At 46.0% G+C, this 12,911-nt stretch overlaps 1 protein-coding gene across 2 annotated transcripts in view; it reads left to right on the top strand.

Moving 5' to 3' along the window:
• dab1a (DAB adaptor protein 1a) overlaps window positions 1–12,911 on the top strand; it is a gene marked incomplete at both ends in the record, with an annotated part of 86,473 nt that overhangs the window by 15,115 nt on the left and 58,447 nt on the right. The window lies entirely within an intron of this gene.

Genomic DNA, 12,911 nt, shown 5'->3' with positions numbered 1-12,911 from the left:
TGTAGATCTCCTATTTTCAAAACACGTTTTTAATGTGCAGACAAATGTCTGCACTGAAGAGACATTTGTTTACTCAGGCTTTTGGCAATTAGTTTGTAGTTTGTTTATTTTTTCTGTATTGCAAAGTGTCCTTCCTTGGGTGTCTTGAAAGGCGCTATATAAATTGTATTATTATTTATTTTTTTACATTTGTTTTACAAACTTGTGAAATGCCAATGCCTAATGCCAATACTTTTGTACTTTTACTCAACTGCATTTTTAATACAGGGCTTTTTGCGTGTGTGGTGTGGTGTGGTGTGGTGTGGTGCTGTGTGGTTCACGGGTGTAAGCGTTTCAGCATAGCATGACATTATGCTAGCAGCTTGTTTACACAGATCACTGACACTGTCGCACATGCACATTGCACACGCACTCACGCACGCACACAAGGGTCTCACCCTTCGTTAGTGAGACCGATTACCTTGTAATTTAAGCCAGACTGAGAAACAAGTTTACCAACAAGAGTCCCACAAATAGAGACAGACACAGAGATAGACAGCGACTGACACAGACTATTTGTTCTGATTCTGAATAATATATTATTAATTTGTATCACATACTGTATGAGTAAGAAAGCTTGTCATGCCAATAAAGCATAATTGAATTGAAATTGACTGACACAGAGTCACACAGAGACAGAGTCGGGTGAGACGCTGTGTCTAATTAAATGCACATGGAACATTGAAATAGATGAGACCAAATTAAATGAAATGAGAGACATGGGGACAAATATATTACGGCTTCATTCATCATCCACACAGCACTCAGCGTGCGTGCGTGCGTGCGTGCGTGCGTGCGTGCGTGCGTGCGCGCGTGCGTGCGTGCGCAATGTACTAGGGACGCTCACCATCTGAAGCTCACAGCTCGTTACTTTGCGTGTCGTGAGCTTGTCGCTCTGCTATATTTCCGCTGAATGTTGGGCTCCAAAAAAGGGGATGGAAGTGGTTAGCAATGATAACAATTTCTGATTATCTTCGGATTTACAGAGGTCCGTGTCTGTACTATATACAAAGCTCCATACATCCCTTTGCAAGCTCTACTACACTACATTTCATGTGCCCCCAGGGACTTTGTGAAGGTGAAACACAGTTTCTGTTTTCACCCCACACACATCCTCTGAACCGCAGCTCTGACACTGACAAAGGGACCATTTGACACCATGGTGACATCAGAAACAGAAGCAAAGCGAGGGTGACCCGGGGCCGGGTGGCTCTGTCAGATCACACTGGAGGCAAGGTTGTGTGTTCCACCAATACGGCATGTCTGAACAACTTGAAACCTATAGCGTCCCTATTCTATGGCCAACACACATTGAAAATAGCCGATCTACGGTAGTTAGTTAGTTACATTATTGACATAATTGTATAAAAGTAAACATTGCATCCAAACAGTAATCGAAAACCTGTGTTCTTGTGAGCTTGTATATGTGTGACACACTCATATAATGAAGCATAAAATAGGGAATTCATTTGTGTTTATGTTTTATGAAAACATAAAAAAAATGGAGATACAAGGTTTTCTGCCCAACGGTATGCGGTTAAAACCCTCAGAGGCATGCACTCCCACGGGCCGTGACTGCATTTTGATTCACCAATCACCACTCAACCCAAGTAGCGCGCCCAGAAAATGAAAATCACACAGTGAAGAACCACGGTATTCATTTAACTCTCACACTGTACAAAATGTAACCCAGCGGACCCACAGAGAGAGGCCCCAGAGAGTCAAATTAGCACCGAGGATCTCTACGGTGTAATAATTATAAGGTTATGGAAATGTACTGTATAGTAACACTGTGTAGCCAACAAATGAACACCTGCTGCTGTTCAAATGTAATTCTCTGCATCGTTGCCCTGAAGACTGGGCCACGCTGTATTAAAAGAAAAATGTCTTAACTTCCCCGCCGAGCGCATAAGTTAATCTAGGCGGTTTAATTTGTTTTACACATGCAATCACATTACTATACCGCCCACATCTCACTGCTACAGTAAAGACACATTTCTGGCCAACCTGTACTGTACTGTACTGTACTGTACTGTGCTGTGCTGTGCTGTGCTGTACTGTACTGTACTGTACTGTGCTGTGCTGTGCTGTGCTGTACTGTACTGTACTGTACTGTACTGTACTGCTATATAGCACCTTACATCTATGCAGTGTTTGATTGATTGATTGAAACCTTTCTTTCAGGGGAATCCAATAGACTTTTCGGTCTGCAACCATGATGACTTACAATTGTCTTAGTTCTACTGGGTGTCTTCTCCACTAGTCCCTCCCTAACATTTTAGGCTAGTTCGTACTGTATTTGTCGACGAAATGGTGTGTATATTTAGTCATATAGTTTTAGTCATCACAGCTTAGTGTGTATTTCATTTAGATTTACATTTTTGTCAGTGAAAAAAGGGTAGTCATTTTTCCTCATAGAGTCGACAAAATCAACACATAATATTTCATATTACGGTAGGCCTATGTAAATACTTACCCCTAAGATGCATGATTATGTTTCCATTAGGACAGATTAAAAATAACTTTATACTTGAACCCCAGCATCCCTGTGGAGGGAAAAGTTTGAAGTGTAATGGCTGTGCTAGTTAGCAGAGAGACTGCTGCCATGGTGAGAGATGAGACAGACAGCAGAGATCAGTTGGAGTACAACAGGGACCACCTTAGGGGTCCTTCTGTTTCCCCCCACCCCCCATAGGCTCCAGACTCATATAAGACACAAGTTTTCTGTTGTTGCCTTTGCAAAGTGACCTTGTCGTAGCGTAGTATAGTGTGTGTGTGTGTGTGTGTGTGTGTGTGTGTGTGTGTGTGTGTGTGTGTGTGTGTGTGTGTGTGTGTGTGTGTGTGTGTGCGTGTGCGTGTGCGTGTGCGTGCGTGCGTGCGTGCGTGCGCGGGCATCCATCCCTGAAGTGTCTTATAGCCCTAATTTGTTCCGTGTTCCCTGTCAGACAGGATTGCTCTACGCCTCAGGGCGTGTGCACACACACTCATCTCAGGTCTGTAGCTGTGGCCTCTGTCAGCCAGGTCAAGAATATGGGGGTGGAGAGAGAGAGAGAGAGAGAAAGAAAGAAGAGTGGCGAGGAGGGAGAAACAAAGCGATGAGAGGATGACGTCTTCTGTGCCCTGCAGGGGGTCTCCATCTGAATAATTGATAGCATTGACCCTTACAGGTGTGTAACTCTGCGAGTGTACACATGTTCTGCACACTCTTAGAGTACTGCAGACATGGCAGGATAAGTCATCACAGTCCAAGGAAACACCACCAATAATGAACTAAATATACGCAATAGACCTATAGCTAAGACCCGCCCTCTCCCACTTAGACACCAATGTAAATATCATGGATTTTACACATTAAATACTGGTTCATTTTAGGAACCAGACCTTCAAAAATCTCTTCCAAATCCGTCAGCAAGGCCTGCCATATGCACTAGAAAAATATGTGCGTGGCATTTCTTTTTTAAAACAGTGTTTTATCATATAGGAAAACTATTGGTGGAGAGGTTTGTCTAACCCATGATTAGCTATATTGGACCATGGCAGTTTGGGGAGGGGCTTAGCTATAGGTCAGATGCGAAAAGGTAAAGAATCACTTCTCCACACATCCCATCTGGTTTTGCATTCCGTTGGCTGTGAAGGTAAGCACCGTTAGTATAAGTCAATGCTATGCATAACTCAAAGCCAAGGTCCAGGCATTATAAAACACTCTTATATGACTGGCAGCGTGTTGTTAGAGATGCTTCATAATGTGACACATATACTGAATGATGGTATCCATGCCTCCAGCCATTCATTTCATATGCATCTGGCATAGATGTACTTTAAACACAATAATTTACCCTTTTAAACCCAATCTAGCAATGCACGACTCATAATGCATGTTCCTATAGAGTACATGAGAATCCCTAATGGATTCACAATGCAGGTACAGTATGTGAATAATTATGCAGGCCCTTACAGCTCCCCTATAGTGTTGTGCCATGAACAAAGGAACCTTTCCGCATGGAGAAACAAAACACACATGAATGCGGCATATAGTCTCAGCCGGGGTGGAAACCTCATATGTCCAAAACAGTTACTTTTCAGGATTCAAATTCAACAGAATAAAAAGTAGAAGATCGACGAGCTTGAATGTGCTGCGTTTCCATCTTCTGCTTTTGAGGGTTTTGTGTTGCGCTGTAGCATGATCAAGCAGGGCCTTTAATTTACAGAAAAACACAAAAAAAACACAAAAACCACTAAAAGTTAGAATTTGGAGATAAATGGTTTCTGCACGACAGTGACGATACATTTGGGTACATTTAGTACACTTTACAGTTGCTGTGTAATTGAGTTGGAGCCAGTTTGTAGTTAACCGCGTAAACACATACAGAGCTTTGACAGCAGATTCTTTAAACTAAACGAAAACTCAAAATGAAGCCTAAAATGAGAGCCAAACAAAGACACAGCAACAACAACAGTAAAAAAAACAACACTCATTTAATGAGAAGCGGCAGCAACTTCATCACTAAATTCTGCTTATGTGTGTGCGTGTGTTTTTGTTATAGTTTATGCGTGCGTGGGGCGTGCATGTGTGCGTGCATGCGACATGCACGCACGTGTGCATATTTGCCCTGGTTGCCTGTTTGTGTGTGTGTGTGTGTAAATGTGTTTGTCCCGGATCAATCTGTCAGAATTAAAAATGCGGCTGAAGGGGGTAAACTTGTTGTTTTCTGGGCGTGCGGGGCTGATGTATCTGGGTTGAGCAGACAGTCTTGCTACTCGATCAGAGAAAGCTCCCCGATAGAGGAGGAGAAGAATCCGTCAAAACAAGACATGTAGACAGACAGACAACACACAGGCAGACAAAATATGAGACAGTGAGAAGCACAAACAACACCAGCACAAACAATGCTGGCCTTATGGACACGCACATACACACGCACCCGCACACATACACATACACATATGCACGCGCGCACCCGCACGCCCGCACGCACGCACGCACGCACACACACACACGCACACACGCACACACACACACACACACACACACATAATACCATGCCCATTCTGTGGTGGGAACGTTCACCACAAAATAGCCGATGTACAAGCTCACAACGCATTGCAAATGGTCACGTTCGTCAGCTTGTACATCCACAATGTTTGGCAAGAGATTTGGCATATAGACGGAACCAAGTGGTCATAGTAGAAAGAACTCAGGTCAGTTTGACTAAGACTATATAGACTAGAGGCTTTCAGTGGTTAACATTACATGGATGAAGCCTATAACGTGAAGTGGATTGAAAAGTGTCTTTACTGGCTTAGCCTCGGAGACCACAGGCGTTTTGTTTTCAAAGGGGGAAAAAGCCTGGGTGAGCCCAGCAGGAAAAGTGGCATATGGGAGTGAACCTTGCATTTCGCTAAACCAATAACAGTGCAGAGGGGCGTCGCTCCAAATTTGGTGACGTCAATGTCCTCCACTGCGTTCTGCTGGGGAGTGAAGGGGAGCGAGGGGAGGGGAGGCGGGCTTATAGGTTGGTGAACCAATAGGAAGTCGGTGTGGGTTTCCAGCTCTATAGTTTGTTCCGCCCTTCTTTGTCAAGAAAAGCATGTGGCTGTTTCAGGATGATGATGCGTGAGGGGGAACCAGGTGACTCATGTGCCGGGTACACGAGGACGTCGCGGGCTGTTCCCCGCCTAAGTTTGCGAACGATATAAAACTTTACTGCGTCTACATTGCGGTTATGTTAATTATGTACGACGTCCACTCGAGACCGGTAAACTGCTTCGTTTTCAAGATAAAGATGCAGTACACATGGCTGGCCTGTAGATGGCCACAAAAAAAAGAAAAAGCTTATTCTAAAGGCTATATGAAAGCGTTGGTATTTCACACAGGTGTTGCCAAATAACTAATTATCTTGATCAGATGCGCATATGCGTCATATCAATTTAATGAGCAGAGCAGTGCTGCTTCTCTCTCTTGAGTCTGCACACACTGACTGACCAGCTAAAGTGTATGCCTACTAAACCATAATATATGACAAACCTTGGATTAATTCTTCTGAAAACAGCAGCAAGCACAAATTCTCTCTGTGACTGTGACTGACACAGACGCGGTCAATAATATATAGCATAAATAATAGGCCAAATATAACACTTTCCCTCTATCTGTGATCAGCTCCTCACACACAACTCCTCTCTCGTGCATGCCTTCTCAATCTCAGCAACGGTTTGCATGCGTGCGGGCTGCAGATCGGCTATTTTTGGATAAGAGATTTATAGACATTATGTGCAAATATAAAATAGCTGTGATACTTATATGTAAGTGGTTATGGTGAAATAAACCATTAACACTGGTTAGTTTGGAGGGGGCGAGGGGACTATGACATCACCGTTTCAGCAAATTAGGCGGCATTCGCTGTACACACGGAGACGTGAAAGTCGCGTCTCCAAACTTTCCCACTCTGGAAGGTAGTTTCAAAATTAGCCGTTAAAGTCCCCCAAAACGCCGTCTCCGTGTGACAAAAAGGGCAGATCGGCTAATTACTTGCCCGAGAAACACCGAAATCGTCCTCGTCTGGATTACACCTCAGTCAGTAGAAAGAAGGAAGGGCGGGGGGGGGGGGGGGGGTGGGGGGAGGGGGGCTGAGGGGGTTGCCCCTCCAGAGAGAGAGGATTCATGCACGAGAGCAGTTACAAGGTTACTGCATGTCACCAGACGCACAGCTCCAGGCTTCTCTCATGGGGGAATGCCCCATAGCACACCATGACACACACTCACCTGCCATCTACCCACCTGGGGGAATGCCCCCATAGCACACCATGACACACACTCACCTGCCATCTACCCACCTGTGTGAAGCGTGTGTGCTTTTGAGGACCAAAGTACACAGTGGAATTTGAGAAATAGACATTGTGAGGACCATTTTCCTTGTGGTTGGAACAAGATTTGTAGGGATACGATTCAGGTTGGGGTTAGTGTTAGGGCAGTGCAATCCGCTGGGGTTTTTTTCTTTCTTTTTTTCCCCCAGCTCTTTTCAACAATTTTTAATACCGTCCTAAAATGTTGAGGTCCTCACAAGAATACAAATGCAAACCAGTGTGTGTGGGGTAGTTCTGCCTGCCATAGTCCTCTAATCCTGAGTGACATTTATCCAATGGAGGCTTCACTCATTCGTCACTCCATCTCTTTTCTGCTCTGCTGCATCTCTCCTCCCTTGCCTTCCTCTCTTCTTCTCTATGCCTTCCTTCTTTCCTTCCTTCCTTCCTTCCTTCCTTCCTTCCTTCCTTCCTTCCTTCCTTCCTTCCTTCCTTCCTTCCTTCCTTCCTTCTTTCCTCCCTGCTCTGTGTTCCAAAGAGCCATGCAGTCTTAAGTGACTCTGCATACCAAGTATACTGATACTCTTGGACAGACACACACAGCCTTGATCACTGCATATTAAATGTTACTGCCGTGCGTGCGTGCGTGCGTGCGTGCATGCGTGCGTGCGTGCGTGCGTGCGCCGTGCGTGCGCCGTGCGTGCGTGCGTGCATGCGTGCGTGCGTGCGTGCGTGCGTGCGTGCGTGCACATGACAGATGAAATGGAACATTCTTTCATTAGTGCAGCATGAAGCTCAGCAGGGTCACAACAATAGCAGACATTTAATTACAGCAGGCATAACACTTCCCCACACACACCACACACACACACACACACACACACACACACACACACACACACACACACACACACACACACAAAATATTTTGATGGAACACGCTCCCGAGTCCCAATGGAAGCCAGCAACATGAAGATACAAATGCTACCATTCACTTTCAATGGAAGTTAGTGACATGAAGATGCAAAGCTACATTCTACTGTTCATTGTCTCCACCAGGCCGAAGGCATGGGGAGAGAGTATGTTTTGCACTCCGTCCGTCCGTCCGTGTGTCCGTCCGTCCGTCCGTCTGTGAACAGCTAATCTCCGGCACCGTTAACCCGGTCGATGCCAAATGTTGCACACACACTCCCTGGATGCCAACGATGAACCTCTGCCCCAAAAAAATTCAGAACGGCCTGTTATAGCGCCACCAGGAGGCCGCTTTGTGCAAAACAAGTTTTTGGACAGTACACCTACAGATTTTGTCCAAACATCACGCAAATTGGTACACAGTCTCTCTAGAGCCATTCAACGAAACGGGTCTTTCAGATTTCTCAGACTCCATCCTGATTGGTTAAGATTGGCTTCCAAAGTTTGCAGGAGTGCTCAGTTTCAAACAAAATGCTGCAAATCATGAACACATCGTGTGATTTCCGTGAAATTGCGCACGCACATTCCCACTAGGCCGAGGAAGAAATGCCACGTGAACATTTTCAACTCAGCCTCATGGTGGCTTTATAACTGGCCGAAAAGTGTTTTTACCTCCAACTGCACGGATTTGTGGATAACTTTGTATGCCAACTCCCTAGAGGCCAAGGAAAAACCTTTGCCTGGAACTTTTCACATCTGCTCTTTATAGCGCCACCAGGAGGCTGACATATGTAAAGCACATTTTCTAATATTACTCCTTCAGATGTTATCCAAATTTCATGCAAATCGGTACACATGCTCTCCATAGTCATGTGATCAAGACGGGTTTGTTTGATTTCTCATAATCCACCTTCATTGCCTACGTTTGGCTTCTAAACTTTTCTGGAGTAGCCCGCTTTGTACCCGTTTTGTACAAATCGCCACAACTACTCAACGCAGCGTCCGATTGCGGTGAAACTGTGCATGCATATTCCCACTAGGCTGAGGAAGAAATGCCACTTGACAGTTTTCAAATCAGCCTCATGGTGGCGCTACAACAGGCCAAGACGTGTCACACACACACACACACACACACACACACACACACACACACACACACACACACACACACACACACACACACACACACACACACACACACACACACACACACACATTTTAACCATTTATTTATGTCCACACAAAGGATATGCATACAAGGACACAAATATTATAGGTGCATTAAAGTTACATCTGCAAAGTCATGGCATGTGTTTTCATGATACAACAGGCATGTCACTCAGTACTCTATGGGTATAAGTAACAGCGTCTCTGCCATATATGACGGCTGCCAATTATAGCAGAGACACCACAATACTTTGCCAGCCTTTTTGCCTCCTTCTTGGGCATCCCAAGTTGTTGGAACCCTCTAACAACCAGTCTGTGCATATGCCCTAGGCTGCCAAATATAAAGACAAATAGTCTGCACCTATAGCCCAGCTCTGAGATGTTATGTAGAAGTGGTTGGTATTTTATGACCTTGGTCATAAAGGCTTCCTCTAGGCTGTGGTCAAAGGTGCAGGCTATCTCTAATACAGACACTTCTCTGGACTCTTCATCAACCACAACAATATCTGGTGTATTAGCTGCTAGAGTTAATACACACACACACAAATGGGCACTGCACATGTTTATATTACTCCTAAACATTTTGCCAAACATCACACACTCCTATCCTCCTGGTGGAGACCTGTGCCCAGAAGGTCACTTTTTCTAGTTTTCAATGGAATCCTGCAGCAACATGAAAATACAATGATACAACCAATGTTTGTAGCCTACTGTAGCTGCTGTAATATCTGGGTGTGTTGCGTTAGTCTGGTCTCTGCCTGAACGACAGCAACGACTCTGCGTCGATTTGTATCTTAATTTGTATATTTTGTATCTTGACAGTGTGAACACAGCACAACACCAATACCCTCGCTGTTTCCCTGTCTCTCTTTAGCTCCTCCCTGTGTGTGTGCGTGTGTGTGTGTGTACGTGCGTGCGTGGCGTGCGTGCGTGCGCTAAGTACTGCAGCAGTAGAGGTGATGGATGTAGATGGAGAAGCAGGTGTTAAAATGTCACGGTTAAATGAAATGCTCTGTTCCACTGAGAGGCCAGAGTGGACAGACACAGCTGCAGCCAGCCTTATTTAAAACGGACAATCACACACACACTCTCACACGCACACACTCTCACGTGCACACTCTCACACGCACTTTGCAATTTGCAGCACCCTACAAGCCTACAGTCGTCTCCCCCACACGTGGAACTCAGCTACATCAAGCGGGCATATCAAAGACTTGAGTCTTTGTCTTTCAACAGGCGGGTAAAACCCAGATATGTGGAGTGCAGCGTTGCATTTAAAGGTGACACACACAGCGTGTGACTGTGTTCAAAGGGACAGCATGTCAGCGTGTGTTTAGCGTGTTTGGCGGTGCCGCCGCAGCAAGTGCCACTTATTCATTTTTAGGAACACCTGTGACAAGAAGACAAACTGTGTGGTGGATGAAAGGCATGGGAGAGGGCTGTGCGTGCGTGTGTGTGTGTGTGTGTGCGTGCGTGAGTGTGCATTGTTTTATGGTATAGTGTGTGTATGTGTGTGTGCGTGTTCATGTATATCGTGCACGGGTCAGTGAGTGTGTACACGTGTGTATAGCTGTGTTGGTATTTGTGCATGTGCATTTGTTGGGCGTATTTATAAATGTACTGGTTCTATTTCACGTGTTTGTATATATTTATTTCAATTGTTTTGTCTGTGTGTGTGTGTGTGCGTGTGCGTGTGCGTGTGCGTGTGCGTGAATGCATGCACAAGATGCAGGACCCTTTGAAGTCTTAACAAAGGAGATATTTGAATAAAGTTAGTCCCAGCATGGCTTGTGTTGGTTTCATCTCCTCCCGTGCAGCTCTGAGCCTGGCAGAGGCTTGGCCCGCTGTGGGAGAGAGAGCTTTTAGTACAGCTATACGGAGAGAGGAGTCAGTACAATACCTCCCCTATATCTGAGGGGGGAGAGGAGTCAGTACAATACCTCCCCTATATATCTGAGGGGGAGAGAGGAGTCGGTACAATACCTCCCCATATCTGAGGGGGGAGAGGAGTCAGTACAATACCTCCCCCATATCTGAGGGGGAGAGAGGAGTCAGTACAATACCTCCCCTATATCTGAGGGAGAGAGATGAGTCAGTACAATACCTCCCCATATCTGAGGGGGGAGAGGAGTCAGTACAATACCTCCCCTATATCTGAGGGGGAGAGAGGAGTCAGTACAATACCTCCCCATATCTGAGGGGGAGAGGAGTCAGTACAATACCTCCCCATATCTGAGGGGGGAGAGGAGTCAGTACAATACCTCCCCTATATCTGAGGGGGAGAGGAGTCAATACAATACCTCCCCTATATCTGAGGGGGAGAGAAGTCAGTACAATACCTCCCCATATCTGAGGGGGAGAGGAGTCAGTACAATACCTCCCCTATATCTGAGGGGGAAGAGGAGTCAGTACAATACCTCCCCTATATCTGAGGGGGAGAGGAGTCAGTACAATACCTCCCCATATCTGAGGGGGAGAGGAGTCAGTACAATACCTCCCCATATCTGAGGGGGGAGAGGAGTCAGTACAATACCTCCCCTATATCTGAGGGGGAGAGGAGTCAATACAATACCTCCCCTATATCTGAGGGGGAGAGGAGTCAATACAATACCTCCCCTATATCTGAGGGGGAGAGGAGTCAATACAATACCTCCCCTATATCTGAGGGGGAGAGGAGTCAATACAATACCTCCCCTATATCTGAGGGGGAGAGGAGTCAGTACAATACCTCCCCTATATCTGAGGGGGAGAGGAGTCAATACAATACCTCCCCTATATCTGAGGGGGAGAGAAGTCAGTACAATACCTCCCCATATCTGAGGGGGAGAGGAGTCAGTACAATACCTCCCCTATATCTGAGGGGGAGAGGAGTCAGTACAATACCTCCCCATATCTGAGGGGGGAGAGGAGTCAGTACAATACCTCCCCTATATCTGAGGGGGAGAGGAGTCAATACAATACCTCCCCATATCTGAGGGGGGAGAGGAGTCAGTACAATACCTCCCCTATCTGAGGGGGAGAGGAGTCAATACAATACCTCCCCTATATCTGAGGGGAAGAGAGGAGTCAATACAATACCTCCCCTATATCTGAGGGGAGAGAGGAGTCAGTACAATACCTCCCCTATCTGAGGGGGAGAGAAGAGTCAGTACAATACCTCCCCTATATCTGAGGGAGAGAGGAGTCAGTACAATACCTCCCCTATCTGAGGGGGAGAGAGGAGTCAGTACAATACCTCCCCTATATCTGAGGGAGAGAGGAGTCAGTACAATACCTCCCCATATCTGAGGGGGAGAGGAGTCAATACAATACCTCCCCTATATCTGAGGGAGAGAGGAGTCAGTACAATACCTCCCCTATCTGAGGGGGAGAGAAGAGTCAGTACAGTCTCTGAGACCCCATGCATCCACCAAACATCATGCTGCAGGCTCACTGTCTTCTGTCTGCCCCCTGCGGGAACGCTTTGAGCTTCTTCACACAGTTTCCGGTTGTTTCAGGGTGTTGCACTGCATGTAGAGTTGTGTGTGTAATTGTGACCGAGAGTGCTTCTGCTCAACTACACAAGGGCAATCAACTCATAAAGCTTAGTGTGTGTACTGTGTGTGTACTGTGTGTGTGTGTGTGTGTGTGTGTGTGTGTGTGTGTGTGTGTGTGTGTGTGTGTGTGTGTGTGTGTGTGTGTGTGTGTGCAGTGTGTGTGTGTGTGTGCAGTGTGTGTGTGTGTGTGTGTGTGTGTGTGTGTGTGAGTGTGAGTGTGTGTGTGTGCGCAGGCAAGGCATTTGTCTAGTCACCCTGACAAAGAAAAACATAAAATCTTCACTATGTGGGTATATAGTTTTTGAAGTGTCATTGATTGATTCCCCCGCAAAAATAAGGAACAATGCGCGTCCGTCCCACATATGAGTTCAATAAGGGACGCGTCTTTTTAGTTTCCAAATAAGGGACGATTCCCGTATTTCAAGGGACGGAATGAAGGCAGCGAGTTGTTGATGAGGG

This window comes from Electrona antarctica (assembly GCF_951216825.1).
Source record: "Electrona antarctica genome assembly, chromosome: 7".
Lineage (NCBI taxonomy): Eukaryota > Metazoa > Chordata > Actinopteri > Myctophiformes > Myctophidae > Electrona > Electrona antarctica.
Note: the sequence above shows the minus strand (reverse complement) of the source record. Positions and strands in the feature narration are given on the sequence as shown.